This window comes from Phyllobates terribilis, unplaced genomic scaffold (genome assembly GCF_046119375.1).
Source record: "Phyllobates terribilis strain yellow unplaced genomic scaffold, ASM4611937v1 Scaffold_3__8_contigs__length_932513732, whole genome shotgun sequence".
Lineage (NCBI taxonomy): Eukaryota > Metazoa > Chordata > Amphibia > Anura > Dendrobatidae > Phyllobates > Phyllobates terribilis.
The window spans coordinates 729,177,058-729,197,317 of NW_027362763.1; the positions used below are offsets into that span (position 1 = coordinate 729,177,058).

At 44.3% G+C, this 20,260-nt stretch overlaps 1 protein-coding gene across 3 annotated transcripts in view; it reads left to right on the forward strand.

The window, feature by feature from the left end:
• The first annotated feature begins 4,828 nt into the window (after nt 1-4,828).
• The window catches only part of FOXN2 (forkhead box N2), a 52,841-nt gene continuing 37,409 nt past the window's right edge, over nt 4,829-20,260 (forward strand). Inside the window, exon 1 of one of the 3 annotated variants that reach the window (XM_073672087.1) lies at nt 4,829-5,001. The gene's annotated coding sequence lies outside the window, so the exon portion shown is untranslated. Of the gene's footprint in view, nt 5,002-5,127; nt 5,328-20,260 lie in introns of those variants that run through there. The other 2 variants (XM_073672088.1, XM_073672086.1) reach the window with 2 other exon arrangements.

Here is a 20,260-nt window from a genome sequence, read left to right on the forward strand (position 1 = left end):
ATCCTGCATGGGGCATTATATGGGGGGTGACATCCTGCATGGAGCATTATATGGGGGGTGACATCCTGTTTGGGGCATTATATGGGGGGAGAGGTGACATCCTGCAAGGGGCATTATATGGGGGAGAGGTGACATCCTGCATGGGGCATTATATGTGGGGGAGAGGTGACATCCAGCTTGGGGCATTATATGGGGGGAGAGGTGACATCCTGCATGGGGCATTATATGGGGGGAGAGGTGACATCCTGCTTGGGGCATTATATGGGGGGAGAGGTGACATCCTGCATGGGTCATTATATGGGGGGGGAGTGACATCCTGCATGGGGCATTATATGGGGGGAGAGGTAACATCCTGCATGGGGCATTATATGGGGGAGAGGTGACATCCTGCTTGGGGCATTATATGGGGGGAGAGGTGACATCCTGCATGGGGCATTATATTGGGGGGGGGAGTGACATCCTGCATGGGGCATTATATGGGGGGAGAGGTAACATCCTGCATGGGGCATTATATGGGGGGAGAGGTGACATCCTGCATGAGGCATTATATGGGGGGAGAGGTGACATCCTGCATGGGTCATTATATGGGGGGGTGACATCCTGCACGTGGCATTATATGGGGGGGAGAGGTGACATCCTGCATGGGGCATTATATGGGGGGAGAGGTGACATCCTGCATGGGGCATTATATGGGGGGGTGTGACATCCTGCATGGGGTATTATATGGGGGGGGAGGTCACATCCTGCACGGAGCATTATGTGGGGGCCAGTATCCTCTATGGAGTGTTATATGGGGACCAGTATCCTGTACGGCGCGTTATATGGGGGCTAGTATCCTGTACGGAGCGTTATATGGGGACCAGTATCCTGTACGGAGCGTTATATGGGGACCAGTATCCTGTATGGAGCGTTATATGGGGACCAGTATCCTGTATGGAGTGTTATATGAGGACCAGTATCCTGTATGGAGCGTTATATGGGGACCAGTATCCTGTATGGAGCGTTATATGGAGACCAGTATCCTGTATGGAGCGTTATATGGAGACCAGTATTCTGTATGGAGCAATATATGGGGACCAGTATACTGTATGAAGGACTATGTGGTGCCCATAATACTGTATGGAGGACTATATTGTCCGGTCTGCACTGTGCGCTGCAAGGATTCACCGGTTTCTGAGCTATTGTAGAATTTACAATAGACATCGCCAGGGCCGGCGTCAGCACCCGGGCAAGTCCCGGGGCCCTGAGCAGGCAGAGGGGCCCACTGGTGGTCGCGCACCCCGCCGGGCTAAGGGCGGAGGAGAGCGGTGTCAGCGCCCGCCCTTCTCTCCCGCTTGCTCAGGGCCCCGGCAGCCGGATACTTACCTCTCCCCGTGCCTCCGCAGATCCGCTGTCTTCCTGCTCTGCGCTCCCTGTGACGTCTCAGGTCAGAGGGTGCGGTGACGTCTTTCCACCGCGCGCTCCCCTGAGCCGTCACAGGAAGCGCAGAGCAGGAAGATACCGGCGACGCTGGAGTCCGGACCCGAGCAGCTGCAGCAGGTGAGGAGGAGTGAGGTGAGTATTTGATTTTTTTTTTTAATGTATGGAGGCATGGGGCATAATATGGGGGGGTGACATCCTCCATGGGGCATAATATGGGTGACATCCTGCATGGGGCATTATAAAGGGGGGGGGTGACATCCTGCATGGGGCCTTATAAAGAGAGGGGTGACATCCTGCATGGGGCATTATAAAGAGAGGGGGGGGTGACATCCTGCATGGGGCATTATAAAGAGAGGGGGGCGGTGACATCCTGCATGGGGCATTATAAAGAGAGGGGGGGTGACATCCTGCATGGGGCATTATAAAGAGAGGGGGGTGACATCCTGCATGGGGCATTATAAAGAGAGGGGGGGTGACATCCTGCATGGGGCATTATGGAGAGAGGGAGTGACAGCCTGCATGGGGCATTATAGAGAGAGGGGATGACATCCTGCATGGGGCATTATAAAGAGAGGGGGGTGACATCCTGCATGGGGAATTATAGAGAGAGGGGGTGACATCCTGCATGGGGCATTATAAAGAGAGGGGGGTGACATCCTGCATGGGGCATTATAAAGAGAGGGGGGGTGACATCCTGCATGGGGCATTATAGAGAGAGGAGGTGACATCCTGCATGGGGCATTATAGAGAGAGGGGGTGACATCCTGCATGAGGCATTATAAAGAGAGGGGGTGACATCCTGCATGGGGCATTATAAAGAGAGGGGTGACATCCTGCATGGGGCATTATAAAGAGAGGGGTGACATCCTGTATGGGGCATTATAGAGAGAGGGGGTGACATCCTGCATGGGGCATTATAAAGAGAGGGGTGAAATCCTGCATGGGGCATTATAAAGAGAGGGGGTGACATCCTGCATGGGGCATTATAAAGAGGGGGAGTACATCCTGCATGGGGCATTATAAAGAGGAGGGGTGACAGCCTGCATGGGGCATTATAAGGGGGGGAACAGCCTGCATGGGGCATTATAAGGAGGGGGGAGGGGGAACAGCCTGCATAGTGCTTTATATGGGGGGAACAGCCTGCATGGAGCATTATAAGGGAGGGGGGACAGCCTGTATGGGGCATTATGTGGGGGGTAACAGCCTGCATGGAGCATTATATGGGGGCCAGTATCCTGTATGGAGCGTTATAAGGGGACCAGTATCCTGTATGGAGCTTTATAAGGGGACCAGTATCCTGTATGGAGCTTTATAAGGGGACCAGTATCCCGTATGGAGCGTTATATGGGGGTCAGTATTCCGTATGGAGCCTTATATGGGGGCCAGTATTCCGTATGGAGCCTTATATGGAGGCCAGTATTCCGTATGGAGCCTTATATGGGGGCCAGTATTCCGCATGGAGCCTTACATGGGGGCCAGTATTCCGTATGGAGCCTTATATGGGGGCCAGTATTCCGTATGGAGCCTTATATGGGGGCCAGTATTCCGCATTGAGCCTTACATGGGGGCCAGTATTCCGTATGGAGCCTTATATGGGGGCCAGTATTCCGTATGGGGCCTTATATGGGGGCCAGTATTCCGTATGGGGCCTTATATGCGGGCCAGTATTCCGTATGAGGCCTTATATGGGGGCCAGTATTCCGTATGGAACCTTATATGGGGGCCAGTATTCCGTATGGAACCTTATATGGGGGTCAGTATTCCGTATGGGGCCTTATATGGGGGCCAGTATTCCGTATGGGGCGTTATATGGGGGCCAGTATTCCGTATGGGGCCTTATATGGGGGCCAGTATTCCGTATGGAGCCTTATATGGGGGCCAGTATTCCGTATGGGGCCTTATATGGGGGCCAGTATTCCGTATGGGGCCTCATATGGAGGCCAGTATTCCGTATGGGGCCTCATATGGGGGCCAGTATTCCGTATGGAGCCTTATATGGGGGCCAGTATTCCGTATGGGGCCTTATCGGGGGGCCAGTATTCCGTACGGGGCCTTATAGGGGGGCCAGTATGCTGTGTGGAGCCTTATAGGGGGGCCAGTATTCCGTATGGGCCTTATATGGGGGCCAGTATTCCGTATGGGGCCTTATAGGGGGGCCAGTATTCCGTATGGGGCCTTATAGGGGGGCCAGTATTCTGTATGGAGTGTTATATGGGGGCCAGTATTTCGTATGGAGCGTTATATAGGGGCCAGTATTCTGTATGGAGTGTTATATGGGGGCCAGTATTCCATATGGGGCCTTATAGGGGGGCCAGTATTCCATATGGGGCCTTATAGGGGGGCCAGTATCCTGTATGGAGCGTTTTATGGGGCCAGTATCCTGTATGGGGCCTTATAGGGGGGCCAGTATTCCATATGGGGCCTTATAGGGGGGCCAGTATCCTGTATAGAGCGTTTTATGGGGCCAGTATTCTGTATGGGGCCTTATAGGGGGGCCAGTATTCCATATGGGGCCTTATAGGGGGGCCAGTATCCTGTATAGAGCGTTTTATGGGGCCAGTATTCTGTATAGGGCCTTATAGGGGGGCCAGTATCCTGTATGGAGCATTTTATGGGGGTCAGTATCCTGTATGGAGCATTATATGGGGTCCATTATACTGTCCGGTCTGCACTGTGCGCTGTGAGGATTCACCGGTTTCTGAGCTATTGTGGAATTTACAATAGATATCACTCATGTAATGTAAGAAGTGAAATCTTCAGCATTGTACTATATATATATATATATATATATATATATATATATATATATATATATATATATATATATATATTTATCTGCGGTATCTGTGCATCATGAATCGTGGTATGTGTTAAAAGGGGCCCACTGAGACTCTTTCGCCCGGGGCCCACAAGACCCCCAGCTTTCATTGCATTTTTGAAGAAAAAAAACACATTGACAACCATAAGACAAAAATATACACATAAATAATGAATCTGGGCCTATAGCTTAATTTACCAACTGCTGTAGAACTAGAAGTCCCTTACCAACTGCTGTAGAACTAGAAGTCCCAGCACAGCACAAGCTCCAGCAGCTGCTGCCACACACAGGCAGTACAGAGAGAGATGAAGGAGGGGGCAGACACGTGACCAACCAGACACGTGACCAGCCCGCGCGCTCTACATTCCTCCTCCGTGTCAGGCGCATGTTCAGACCGAGCGGGATGTGTTTCCATGGTAACGCATCGCCTGACTGCAGCAGATTTCCCGCGTCACACTTTTTTTTTTTTTTTAACTTTGGCTCCGCCTACTGAAAGGGGTTAATCGTACACGTCAGCAGGCAAAAGAAAAAAAAAGTCACATGACAAGGTGGGCGGACGAGTCTAACTACTGCGTCAGCGCTATAGCCCCGCCCATAAATTCCCACAAAGAAGCCAACAAAAAAAAAAGCCGGAAGACGCGTTCATAGCGCTCGGCGGCGCTCTACTGTGCAGCTCAATGACACCGGACTATGAGTCCTTATAAAGTCACACCGGCCAACCGCACAGCTATATGTGATGGGGGGAGAAAGGAAACCGTGAGGTAAACCGAAAGCCTATATCAGAGTGGGCGTGGCGCGGTTAAGGGCGGATTGACACGAGTTAAGGCGTGGTTACTGAGACAGATAATGAAAGGGGCGTGGTCAATTGGAGGGCGTGGGTAGACGTGCCGTGCCTCACGCCGGAGGCGGGGAAAAAGAGGTGGGAGGAGATTCCATTGGGCGCCTCGTTGCCATGGCGACTCGGTGGGGGATTTGGTGGCGTTGCTTGTACGCGGATGGAGGGAGCAGCTGCTGATCTCTGACACATCCTCCCCCCAGCCCGAGCTCCGCCGCACTGCCATATTCTACCGGGACACGGTGCATGCCGGTGAGTAGCTTCCCGCTCAGTGCCCTTGTGCTGTGTGTAGGCCCGGGGGGTAACGGGGGCGACCATATGTGACCAGGGGCTGTTGGCTGGCTCCGTACAGCTGTGGGCGGCGAGGGCAGCTGTGTATATATATATATATATATATATATATATGGGGGTCTGCGGTGCCCCCGGCCGCCTGCACACACCGTGCTCGGGCAGGAGGGTGCGCTGTGCTGTGACGGGGGCAGCAGGCTTTGTTTCCCCATAACCCCTTCGCTGCCGTCTGTCGCCACTTCCTCGTGCTGCAGCACGTTTCTGCCCCTTCCTTCCTCTGCCCCTTCCTTCCTCTGCCCCTTCCTTCCTCTGCCCCTGCTGTAGCTCTTGTTGTTCACCCATTTCCTGTTTTCTCACTTCCATGTGGCCGCTGCCATGTGCTGCCCTCAGCAGCCTCCCTCCACTCTCATACAACTTCTCTTTATTCCTCTGTTGCTTTTCCTTTATTACTATTTTCGTTACTTTGTTGCATTGCAGGTCCCTGTGGCCATGTTGGACTAGTTGCTGCGGCCTTGTGACCGCTGTGGCTTCACTTGTCCTGTGGCTCACACCAGCTGGGCTATTAGTAGTTCCAGGTTTTATTTTATTTTTCACAGTTTCTACAGTTTTCTTTTTCATGTGGATTAGTGGAATCAACTAAGCTTCCTATTGATTTCTATGGTAAAACATTCCTGTAGTGCACATGGTGCTGCTTTATCCCACATGGGGAAAAAGGACAACCTTCAACTAACACAAAGGCCCGTGAGATAATGTGCCTTGTGCATCCAGGAGATTAGATTTAGATGGGAGCCCCTCGCAGGTACGATGGGAGCCCCTCGCAGGTACGATGGGAGCCCCTCGCAGGTACGATGTGAGCCCCTCGCAGGTACGATGGGAGCCCCTCGCCCTTCATTTTATGGGCTTACAAGGCTCCAAACCACGATAATGAAGTTTCTCTTAAAGACGTACCTTCTAGGTTATGGATTGTTAGACTTGTGTGTTTGCTTAGGGGTTAGTATTATTACAATCTGTCATTATGGGTTAAGTGTCAATTGTCCCTTAGGCTAGTAAAATATTGTTTAACCTACTGGTTAATGCATTTCTATGCTTTAAATTTTTTATTTTTTTTTTACATTTAATTATTTTTATGTTTTAAATAAAGGAATAATTTGATTTTTTTTTTTTTTTTTTTTTTTTTTTTTTTTACATAATATTTCTTACTAAAATTGTATTTTTTATTTTCTTAAAGTATAAATGCAGCAGACCTAATCTGGCGTATTGTATTCTTACTTTGGGTTTCGGCAGGCGATCTGTAGCGTTTAATTCTCCAGTTGCCATGTATAAGCAGATTAAGCGTCTTGGTCTGCAGATGTGGGCCAGTATGAATGATGATTAACGTCTATTGTCTTCGGTCACAACAGCAGTGCCAACTGATTTAATGAACTGCCGCCTGTGTGTAAATGGCACGAGGTGTTTAGTTTTGCTCGCTGCGTGCTCTTTGTCCTCCGAGCCCTTGGACTCTGTTGGTTTTATAGTCTTTCTATCCATAAACTGTATGAAGGTTTGTCATTGTGCCGGATGCTCCTTACCACTTTTGTTACCCCACCTGGCTATGGTTGCTCAGAATTCTTGCATTAAGGCCATTTCCAGCTGTTTTCTATAGCAGAGGCAGCATTGCTGTTTGTGTGGATTCCTATTTTTTGCTGTGGGTTGTGACAGACACGTGGTGAGGAGAAAGCTGAGCCAGCAGTAGCTTGCACTGGCTGGGACTACTCCACCCACTACTTCTCATCCGCTTGCCTATTTCGACATTCCTATGTGCTCTTCTTCTTCGTAACGTGCTTGTCCCTTGTGGTTGAAGCTTCCTGTTTAAGCAAATGTGAAACTTTATTCAGTTGTCTTGATATTTTCTGCCATTGTGTTACTGGGAAAATGGTTTGTTTGGATTATTTTAAGTCAAAGTTTTAGTTTTGTACATGGCAGCTCTTCAGCGGAATTTAGGATCTCATTGAGCAATATCAATTAAAGGGGTACTCCTAAACTTTGTCAGTACTAGCAACATGCCATCATTTTATCACTTTTTGATTAGTGACCTCTGACTCAGCAATCCTGCCATGGGCCATATGGCTAGTTTATTGCATTGCCTCCTTTATTGTTTCACCCTGCTCAGCAAGTGCCACAGATATTCGGCTGTAAAAGGACCTGCAGCGCAGCTCTATTCAAGTGAACATGGCAGGCTGCAGTTCCCTGCACAGCCAAGTGACCAGGTGTGGTGCTGTGCATGGGGATAATGGCTCAAAACCCTTTTATTTTTAGGATAGGAAGCAGTCCCCTATCGATCATAAGGTGCATCTATATACTAGCAACAGGGGCCCACATGCCATTGGTGCATCCTGTGCAGGGGCCCACATGCCATTGGTGCATCCTGTGCAGGGGCCCACATGCCATTGGTGCATCCTGTTCAGCTACACAGGGATCCAACAGGTAAAGGGGCCCACGTCCAGCTCCAAAGAAGGTTTTGGAAATCTCCATTGCAGTATTGCTAGAAAGAAATGCAACTTGCTAAATGTGTTATCAACTCGGTGGCTGACCTTTGTAATATGTTGATGCGCCTTTTCTGCCTGGGCAACAATTTCTCTTGATAAACAGCGCTCCACTGTGGTTAAAAAGGTAGTTCTAAGTGGAGGACCTCCTCCAGCAAATGGAAATTCATTGAGCGAGAGATCCTCCTTATAAAATGACTGGATTTCTCTTAAAGGGGGTGTCCACTACTGGATTACCCCAGCCTTATCAATTCAGTGCAGCACAGAAAATAAAAACAATGTATACTCGCCTCCTGCAAGTTGCGCTATTCCGACAAGGTTTGTGCTTCTGTTCCCAGTTTGTTGCATGACTTTGCAGGGTCACCTAACCGCTGCAGCCAATCATCAGTCATTGATAGGCTGTTCATCAGAGCGGATGTCTGCTCTGATGAAATGGTGAAGGCTGCCGTCGGTGCTTATTGACAGCAGCGCTCTTTTTTTGCATCAGGCATTTGAGAATGGGTTGTCAAAATAGTGGACAACTCCTTTCAGGAGCATCAAGCAGCTCTCCTGATGTATCTGCTTTAGGAAATGAGGACTGATCCACTTATGTGGCAATTCTAGCGCATCTTTTTTCCATAACTGCTTCTTCGCTTTTCTTTTTTATTCCTTCTAGAAACTTTTCAGTCAATTGACAACTGGGCGTTGTCATTCCTTGTCAGTGGGGTGTGTTCCTACAGTCTGAAGGCAAGCGGCTCTGATTGGACAATGTATACTATGTAGGGACACGCCTATTTGAAATTATTTTGAGTTTCCTAGAAGGAGCAACAGAGGAACGGCCCAACATAATGTTCCAAAGATGTTTCCGAATTGTTAGATGTGAGACTTGTCAGGGGAAATTAAGAAATGTACCAGTTGAGCAATATCCAGCCGGCGCAGTCTGTTGTGTAACTACAGGAGTGTTGTGCCTGTGAAACCACTTGTAAAGTATAGCTGCTCATTGCCGCTCATATTTGGTACTTGTGGAGACGCAGTAATTCATTGCTGATAACATAATCCTGAGCACTTTGTACTGCTGCCCATATTGTATCATGTCCTTGATAATACATATTTACTCGTTGAGCTTGTGTAAACTCTGGATATGTGTAATATAATTACGAGACCATCAGGTGCAGATCTGGAATATAGGAAGCAGTTCATGGGGTTTATTGATATAGGGTTAGGTATAATTGCTGAACTGAAGCGTTTTTACATCCCTTTATAGATCCCCATTTATTGTTACTGTAGTGAAATGTAATTATTATTTTTTTTTTAATCGATTGTGTTCTTTTCTGAATATATAATATAGATCCATAGTTTAATCTATGTTCATTGCAATCATTAAATGTACACTTATTCGAGTCAGGATTTGGTAGAGGCAGTAACTTGCATGAGATTACTGATCGATGCACAGATTCATCTTCCAACCTTTGTCATGGTTCAGTAGGGTGGAGAAAGGGAAAAGAGAACTTAGTCATGAATTCTTTTACTAAAACTTTATGTAACTGGCAAAGCTATTATGGGGCCCCTATGGGTCTTGTAGGCACTGAAGGGTAATTTGTCAAGACTGGAGTTTTATACACCAGTCCTGGTCCACGGCCCACTTGAATAAGAAGCACCGAGTATTAGGAGATGTTGTCTGAGTCCCATATTTTCAAACCTATACTAGTTTTCATTTATTTTTATTTATTTTAGTCGGTTATATAGCACCATTAATTCCACAGCGCTTTACAGACATTATCAGCACTGTCCTCATTGGGGCTCACAATCTACCGTAAATCATGAGGTGGTGTAGATTTTTGCTGTAATATCTAAGTTTCTGGTGTAAATGTGTTTAGATCTCGTTGACTATGCTCTGCAAGCTGGTATAGAAAGTCACAAAATCTTTCCACAACAAAGGGTTGTGCAAAGATTTCCCCTCTGTGCATGGCAAAGTGCATCCTCCATCTGTTTGTAAGAGAAAATATTACAATTGGTGCAAGTCGACTCGCAGGAGACTGTCCGTCACCCAAGTCCGTGATCTGTGGCCATCGGACAGGAGCCCTGAGAACCACCTACTACCATCCGTGGCTCTTCTTTTGATTAGCCGGCCTGGCACGATGCACCTGTAACCTCACTCCAGGGCTGCTAATCAAAAGAAGAGCCACAGATGCCGGAAGGGAGAAAGCTGCTTCTGTCCGACGTCCACCGATTACTCACCTAACTGCTGGGCCAAGTTGTGCGAATCGTTTTGTACGAACTCTGACCAATATCTCCAGATTGGATTGATGGCTTGTGAAATTAGAGCCACAATTACGTAGGCCTTATATCGCAGATCCCTTGCAAATTGCAACAGGTTCTCCTGTGGAAACCTGCAGCATTACCCCAAATCTTTGCTATGCAATCAAGAGTTTCCAGCTAGAGATTGACTATTTTTACAGATGTCTGCATTTAGAAGTTATTTTTTACTTTGTGAATTAAAGCATTAGAAAGAACTTTTCAGCCCATGTTCATTGCAGTGACTGTACATTTTTTTCCCCCCTTTTTTAGCGGAAGTTTTTCAAAATCGCAGTAAAAATACAATGATTTTTACCATTAAATATTGAGCGCGATTGCCTTTTTAAATGGAATTTTTGGCTTATTAAGCGAAACTTTAAACTTGGACATTAACATTTAGTACTAGTTGCTGCCTCCTGTATCTCATGCATGTATCCTGTGTCTGTCACTATTCCTCTTGCTTTAATGTTAATTGTCTTCTAAAATCATTCTGGAATAGTGAATTTCCTTTATGCCTGGGCAACCTGTGCACATGTGCTCGGTGATGGCTGGTGACCTTGTCTGGCCATAGCACCTCAGGGCCTCTTGATGAAGTGGGCAGTCATCCATCAAGCTTTGTACATATTTTGTCTGTTCTTCAGAAAGAAGCAATCGCTGACATGAGTTTTATGTTCTTGCTGGAAAGTCCACACGATATATTATTTCCCATTGCTTTTAAACTTTTTGTGGTTGTTGTTTTTTATTGGTTTATTCATACTGGTGTTTTAGCAACAGAATAACATTGTGACATTGGAAAGTTTGCATAATAATAATGTGATAAAATAATAAAACTATTCCTGGAAGCAGCTAGTAAGTAGCAGCAGTTTCTAATGGTCACAATTCAGTCACAAAATAACAGAGCACAAAGGAATGAAGTGGAAAACCGCCAGAATAATGCTCTCTCCTCTCCAAATAGCCGCAGTACTTGGGTCTGACATTCTCATGACTTTTTGAGATTCGTTCCACATAATTCATTTTGAAGAAGGGGTTAAATGTTTAACCAATTATTATATTTTATTATTACTAGTGTTGTTATTCGATGACTTCCCATGATGAAAATGAAATAAGTTACTCATTGTTATGATCACTCTCCCCACATAAAGTTTTAGACCTTTGACAAAAAGGACCCCTTTTTATCTTTTTTTTTTTTTTTTTTTTTTTTCCTAACACAACCTGTAGACAGCATGGTCTTACTGCCCTTGTCCCCAACGATATAAAACCTACTTTCAATGTATATGCCGGTCCTGGGACTGTCTTGTTTTTCTTGCTTTGTAACGTTCCATCCACACTTTTTCAGTCGCTAATTCCACTTCCTCGGCATTCTGACAGCTCTGTAGGTGCAGGAACTTCCTTTTTAATCAGTTTACATTCCTCATTATCTGTTTTGCCATTTCTGCTGCTAGAGATGGAGTAAATTTGACCACAGGCAGTGGAGACATCTAGTGGTCTGCATTAAAGTGACTTTTTTTTCCATCTATCCCTCTTAACCTTTCCTGAGTATTTATCATGTTACAATATCAGATAATCTGCAAATCAACTTATAACCTCTATAAAATGAAGATCAAGTTGTCCGAAAGTACAGTAACTTTTTGAGGGGTGTTGTCTCTTTTTGGCTCTTCACTACATAATGCTTCTCTCAGATTAAAACGCAAAAACCTGGTGATGGATTTCCTTTAAGGCATATTTTTTATTTTATTTATTTTACCCACTTGTGTAGCGCCATTAATTCCCCTGCTCTTCATCAGACATTTTTGGCACTGTCCCCATTGGGGCTCACAATCTAGATTCCCTATCAGTATGTCTTTGGCGTGTGGGAGGAAACCCACGGAAACACAGGGAGAACATACAAACTCCTTGCAGATGTTGTCCTTGGTGGGATTTGATCCCAGGACCCCAGCGTTGCAAGGCTGCTGTGCTAGCCACTGAGCCACCGTGCTGCCCATATATAGATGTAATTGAGTTGGGACCCCCAATCTATGTACCGGAGCAGAGACCTGGTTCTTCCATGATTTACTAGGGTGTCTGTTTATTTGGCTCCTTCAGGTGATAACTTCCCCAGAATAAGTTAGCAACGTGTTGGGAGTTTTGGGGCAAAATTTGACAGTTGTCTGCCAATACTTTTCAGTAATTTAAGGGAAAAACATTCCAGCTACGAAGACGCTCCTTTGTCATACGCCTGGCTAATGATGGCCCATGGACATGCTGAATGTATGTGACACATTGACTCGGGGGATTGTGGGCCCATTTTCACATAGATCTTGTTTACAATGCGTTTTTTAGTTGTTAGTTTTGCATCTGGTGCATGAAGAAGGTATAAATATATTGTAAATCATGTCCTGTATGTTTTACATCTTGCATACAGTAGATTTGCCATATGCTATTTATATATGCTCAGGGCAGGGAGCACTGGCTGCTGAAGCTTTTTGCTCCTGGGCGTTATACCTCCCCTGTTTCCATCTTTCACAAGAAGAGATGACGCAGAGATGAGAGTGCTGATGAAGCAGAGTCATGTAGTGCACGGTCTGTCTGCATTTTTCACACCTTGTCCATTAGTACTTAACATAATCCATAAATGCTACCTGAAAATAGCTGATCATATTGTTTTTTCATTGAGGATAAAAAAAAATCCACAGTCAGAATATTGTAGGGAAACTCTGGCAACAGAACATTTTTTATTTATTTATTTTTTTTTTTAAATGTCACATGATCGCAGTTTTAGATGTATAAAATGCTTGTGGTATCATCATTACCCCCTGTACACCACTTCTGCAGAATCATGGGCCATGATTTCTGTCCGGTAAGAGTAAAGTGCACCAGCGTTGTCTCTTAGCTTCCTGCTGATCTAGTTGCTAGGCAATGACTCAAATATTTTGAGGTTGTCAAGGTAACAGACGATACTTAAAATATTTTTACTGTCATATTTTTTTTTTTTCCATTTTCATATTCTGTTGTAATCATCTTTTACATATATATATTTTATAGCAGGTGAAATAAGTGAACATAGCCTTAAAAATATGTGCGCAAGTTCAGGATTTGAAGCAGAAATTTTCGCAGCATTTCTGCATCATCTTGGCAGGAAAAATGCTGCGGACAAAACATGCATTTTTGATGCGGTTTTTAAAGCGTTTTTGTACATCAATGAATGCTTTTTGGAGCTAAATAAAGTTATTTGAAAAAGAAACATGGGACATTGCTTTAACCCTTGGATTACTGTCAGACCTGGGGTGAGTATATTGGCTAATTTAAATGATTATATGAAATACAACAGACACATTCTTTAAAGTGTTTACTCTGTGTCTGCGTCTTTTATTTAACTCTTTACTCTTTACACCTTTAATTAGGTGTAGTAATGAAAGGGTCTGATTGACACCTTGTCATCACCACACAAAAGGGCTAGGTGTCAGCTAATCCCATAAACCCAATCTTCATTAGCATTTCCATTCATGTAATTTTTGGGGCAGCTGAGAGCTGCTATTTTTAGCCTAGGAAGGTGCCATTAGGAAAACATTTTCCCTGGATAGTAATAAGAGCTCACAGCTGTTTCGTTATCCACTACATTCCCCCCCCCCCCGATCAGCACTCAGCAGCGCTTTGGACATAGTGTATTTTTGCTGGGTCCAAAACGCTGTTCTAACGCCGCACTTTTGTCAATATTTGCGGATCCACCGCATATAATGACACTTCAATCGGTCAAAATCTGCAGCGAAGACTGGTGTCTCCGCTACAGAAATGACATGCTGCGGGTGAGTTTGGGTAAGTGGCTACGGTCAGGAGCCGCTGCAGGTTTAACGCTGTGTATTTATGCAGCGTCAAACCCGCAGCATTCAGATGTTACAGCATAGTGGATGGGATATGTCCACTATGCGTGCCTCTGAGGCTGTGGATCGCCAGCGGACACTGAAACACGGCGTGTCTTTCATGCCCGCAGCATGTCAAGTTCTCTTGCAGAGTCGCTACAGAAATTTGGCCACTAGAATGTATTGAATTCGGTAAATCCCCAAGGTTCAGTAAACGCATGCAGATTTACCTGCTTTCAATAGAACGCAGCGTTTTTGATGCAGGAAAAATATGCCGTGTTCAAAGTGCTGCTACGTCCGGATCGTGGGAACATAGCCTAAAAAATTAAAGGAAAAAAATGGCATGGGCTATCGCGTCATTTTTATAACCAGCAGAGGGAAAGCTGACCGTTGGGAGCTGAAATTAGTAGCGGGGGGAAGGGGCCATTAGCCAAAAAATATTCCCTGTCTATTAATAACAGCCCACAGCTGTTTGTTTAGCCATTACTGGCTAGATTACAGGGGACCCCCAGAAAATAATTGACATAGGGTCCCCCCTATAAAATCTGCCCAGAAAAGGCTAAACAGACAGCTGCGGCCTGATATTAATAGCCAGGGAGGGGACCATGGATACTAGCCCCCTTTCTGGCTATTAATATCGCCCCTCAGCAGTCCCAGAAATGGCTCATCCATAAGATGCGCCAAATCTGGCTCTTAGCCTCCTTTCTTCCCACTGCCCTGTAGCGGTGGCGAGTGGGGTAATGGGGTTGGGATTCATGTCAGCCTTGTATTGGCGGCTGACGTGAAGCCCAGGTTAGTAATGAAGGGCGTCTATAAGACGCCTCCGTTACTAACCCCGTAGTAAAGGGTATCGATGCTTTTTCAATAAAGACAAGGCCAGAATAAAGTTTTTTAATCGAAATAAAATGACACACAGTTGTAGTAGTTTTTTTTTATTGCACGCCCAGTCTCAGAATCCCTTGATCTTCTGTGAAAAAAAAAAACAACAACCATATCCCTCACCTGTCCGCCGTCGCAACGTAATCCAGATTGTCCCTCGGCGATCTGGGTCACTACTACAGCAGCCACATCAATCACTGATGAGACTGCTGTAGAAGACAGCACTGTACACTGACAGGAGTGTAATCACTCCCCCAGCTGCGCTGTTATCAGCTTGTGCGGTGGTCAGATGATGGGAGAAGTAGTCATCCCAGCCGACCCGGGTACCACTCTAATGTGCGTTTTTGCTGCGTACTTGACCCATTGACTAGTCAAATACGCAGCAAATAACAATAGCAAATCCGCAAATATATTTATACATGCGGGTTTGCTGCAGTTCAATTAAAGTCAATGGGCGCGAAGCACTACAGAAACGCTACAAAGAATGGACATGCTGCGTATTTAATGTAATGACATTCCTAAGCGGAAAACTCTGCATCATGTGCACAGCTCGTCAGGATTGTCATTGCATTAGCTGGCAGACAGATTACATAGCGTTTTTGATTCATTTCCACGCAGAAAATACGCCACGAAAACGCATAAAAAATGCACAGTGTGCACTTTTCCTAAAGGTGCTATTGACATGAAATTCTCACCAGATGTCGGTAACAACCCATCCAATACACACTGGCAAAGAAATCAAACCATAGAAGTCCATAAATTAAGTTGTGTAATAATGAGAAATGACACAGGGAAAAAGTATTGAACACACTTACTGAAATTTATTTAATATTTTGTACAAAAGCCTTTGTTGGTGATGACAGCTTCAAGACGCCTCCTGTATGGAGAAGCTAGTCGCATGCATTGCTTAGGTGTGATTTGTGGCCTACTCTTTCACACAGATACTCTTCAAATCCTGACGGTCCCTGGGCTCCTTCTATGAACTCTGAGCTTTAGTTCCCTCCATAAATTTTCTCTTGGACTCGGGTCAGGTGATCGGCTCGGCCATTCTAGCAGCTTTATTTTCTTTCTCTGAAACCAATTGAGAGTTTCCTTGGCTGGATGTTTGCTATCATTATCTTGCTGAAATGTTCACCCTCGTTCCATCTTCATAATCCTGGTAGATGGCAGCAGATTTTTATCAAGAATTTCTCCTTACATTTGTCCATTCATCCTTCTTTCAATCATATGAAGTTTGCCAGTCCCGTATGCTGAAAAACAGCCCCACACCATGATGTTCCCACCTCCAAACTTCACTGTTGGTATAGTGTTTTTGAGGTGTTCAATTTTGGTCTCATCTGACCAGACTTTATTCTCCGAGTATTTTACAGGCTCGTCTAAATGTTGATGAGTAAACGAACGTGAACATTCTTTTTGTTCGGCAGTGGAGTCTTGAGTGGTGAGCGTGCATACAGACCATGGAGGTTGAATGCATTACTTAGTTTTCTTGGAAACAATTGTACCTGCTGATTCCAGGTCTTTCTGTAGCTTTCCACAGGTGGTTTTCGCTCTTGGATAACTCTTCTGATAATTCTTTTCACTCCTGTCTGAAATGTTGCGGGGAGCACCTGGTTGTAGCCGGTTTATGGTGAAATGATGTTCTTCCCACTTTTGGATTATGGCCACAACTGTGCTCACTGGAACCTTCAGTAGTTTAGAAATTCTTTTGTAACTGATGCCATCAGTATATTTTGCAACAATAAGATTGCGAAGGTGTTGAGACAGCTCACTGCTTTTACCCACCAGGAGATATTTCTTGTGAGGTACCTTGCTAATGAGACACCCTTTTTTATTGGCCATCAGTTGAACCAGCTGATATTATTTTTGCTAAGTGGCAGGATTGCTTTAGAATTACTGATAGATTTCAGCTGGTGTCATGACTTTCCATAGCTCTTTGCACCTCTTTCTTCATGTGTTCAATACTTTTTCCCTGTGTCTTTTCTCATTATTAAACCTAACGTTAATTTATGAACATCTATGGTTTGATTTCTTTGCCTGTGTAGATTAGATGGGTTGTTACTGACATCTGGTGAGAATTTCATGTCAATAGCACCTTTTAGGAATATATTTACTTAGAAAATTGGTGACGTGTTGAATACTTTTCACCCACTTTTTTTTTCCATGCTATTACTGGTACTATGGAAAGCTGGTGCAATATGGCAGCAAGTAAAGCACTTGGGACTGGCAAGGTATTCAATAATATATGTGAGCCTTCGGCCAGGGTCACACGACCGTATTTTCTCTCATCGGAGAGAATCAGGCCGATTATGCTAATCAGATTGATCAGAGTTTGATCATCATGCGATCAGATTTTTCCCACAGACTCATTGACTTGCACAGGTGATGGCGATCCCAATATCTGATGCAAATCATGCATGTTGCTATTTTTTCTGCCCAAGGAAAAAAAATTGCATAGTGCACTGCTATATAGAATAACATTGGGCCAAGTGCCATCTGAAATTTTGTTGAATGACGCTCGGACCGAAAATACATTAGTCTTCGAGCCTTTACCAAAATAATGGCTACTTGTGTCCTCTAAGAAAATGTGCCCCTCTAAAAAGAATATTAGAAGTTTGGTGATCATATGGAAGCAAAAGGCCAGTGGCTGGGAGCATTATTCCTGTCATAAAATGCTAATATCCTTGCTAATTTACAGTAGGGGAATTATACCAAATATTACATCTCAACTGCTGCAGAACCTCTTTTCGAAAGAACACCACTAAATGGGGTCCAGACATGCCAGAATTTGACAATCTGCAGTCAGCGCATTATATTGCGAGATTGTTGCAGATCTTTTTCTCATATTGCATGCTTTGCAATCCGTAAGTGGTTGCCACATCTATAAAAAATGTTTTAGGTTAGACCAGTTCTGCAGCTAGAGCTCAGTGTTATCGCTGGATAATCACCAGATTCTGATATGAGAATGTGATGTTTTATGCAAATATTTACAGGCATGTCAATAGGAGCTTTCCAATGATGTGTATTTTATATAGATAGATGGATATTCTCCTATTCAGGCAGAGCTGTAGATGTTGTGCGTCTTCAGGGGCCGGCAGTATGTACAATTGGTCGTGTGTCCTCTTTGTATAAAACAATGGATGCAATGTACTGAGTTCAGGCTTTGATTCTCCTGAAGTGCTTCCTTGTGTCCAGTTACCCTGCCACATGGATATTGTACCACTTTTCTTTCTTCACACCTTACATAGCCTGGGACTGATCTTCAGGCCTCCTAATAATACCCTGTTGTGGAGACTTTTTCTGGAGCTGGCAGCTATTCACATTCAGATTGTCCAGGATTTGCATAACAGTCTCATACATGAGTAGGATGAATGCTCGCCCTTTGTTATCCATTCATCTAATTTCCAAATAGGCTCCTCCTGCCACAGACAAGTCAGAGTAGTCTCCAACAAAGAACCTTGTTTCAAAAGGGTGACGGATTGGTGGAGTTTTACATTTTATTTATTTTTTTATTTTTTTTACATAAAAATTATTCTTCTATAAGGTGCTTCGCAGATGGTCCTGCCATCTAGGAAAGCTGGTCAGATTTCAGCCAGTCTGATCATAATGTGGTCCATCTATTTCAGCTTTCAGCTCAACAAGACTGTTACTTCTGTTAATGAAGTTTATTGTAAAGTTGTGGATAATGTATGATCATTACTCACTCAATTTCTGATTTTACTTGCAGCTATGATTTATTTGAAGGGGTTATCCTGCAATAATTTAACAAGTATCCAAAGTAAAGGTGATAACTTTTTCACCAGTCGGTTGAGTTCCTCCCCGATCACAGGAAAGGGGCACTTTGTCCCCCATTAGAAAATGAAGAAAGCTATGGTTGAGCATGTGCGTTGCCGCTGACGGAGATAGCAGCTATCTCTGTAATACCTTTTTTAATGTTTTCTATTATGTTTTATCAGGGTACACTGATGACTAAAATGTATGAAAACCACTAAAGACCCAGTAAAATTGGTACTTATGCCAGAAGTGAGACCTGCTTTACTTTACCAGCAGGGCTGTGGAGTTGGATACGTGGAGTCTGAGTTGGTGTCCATTTTGGTGTAGTTGGAGTCGGTATAAAATGAACAGACTCCTAAAAATAAATATATATGCAGAATGTGCTGTTAATGTTTTCTTAAGAATTTTGGAAGTTATGAAATGTCCTATGTCTGTTCTGATCTAAGGATTTAGGCTTTTAGTTGAGATAAATCTGTGCTGCACTTTATGTAGATGCTCAGTAGTGAGGCCGGGCTGTGGAGTCTTGTTTGGCTTACCGACTCCACAGCCCTGCTTAGCAGTTACCCTCTGTAGGGGTGATGTAGCCAATCCATCCCCCTCTCCAGCAAATACATCTGATGGCCAAATTTAGAGAATCCAGACTTACACCAGTTTATTTGCATATAAAAGGGGAAGTCTTCATGAGACTATTCCCTTTAATTTAGAGATCTTATCAATACAATTAAAAGGGGTATTCCCATCATGGGTAGAGAGAGCATATCATTAGTATATGCAATCACTGATGGCAGGGCAAGAGAAGGCCGTTTCTCCTCTGAACACCATTCAAGTGAATGGCAGCAGAAAACTAAAAGGGACTGAGCACTGAAGCAATGTGTCCGTCTCACAATTGGTGCAGATACTGCAGCTTTACTCCTTTGATGACCAGCAAGGAGGTGACTCCTCACAGTGAATTCTGCTTCATTTACAAGATCTGCAGAATAATACCTGATGTAGCTTGCCAGAGACTTGCCATCATTTGCATAATAATAATCTTTATATAGCGCCAACATGTTACGCAGCGTGTTACAATTCAGAGCTTCATATAAAACAGTCATATTTAACATAGTTAAAGATAATACAATAACCAAAGCAAAAATAATGACGACCCTGCCCGTAATGCAATTTCTTTTTCTTAACTCATTGACATTTTAACTCCAAATTATTCAAAATGGCGCACATAGCAAATGCTCATTATTCATTTCCTGTGTTTTTTTTCTTCTATTTTTATGAAGCAAAAAGTCACGTTTTGCTAAAATGTTAAACATTTCCTCAAAAAAAGTACATTGGTGCAAAGATTGAGCCCAGATTTAAATTTTATTTATAGTCTATTAGGAATGACAGGAGCAGCACATCAGGGATCTGAGATGATGCAGAAATGATGATATTTAATGGAAAACACAGATAAGCAAGAGGTGTGCAGAATGTATTCAATATAGTCATGCAGTATGCCATTTTATCTTGTTTTCCTATAAAAAAAAAAAAAAAAAAAAAGTGAAATTCAATTATCTAATGCAAAGTTATCACTATTCTCAGTGGAATTCACAGTAAAGCTGCGTGCACACTATGCGTTTGAAAC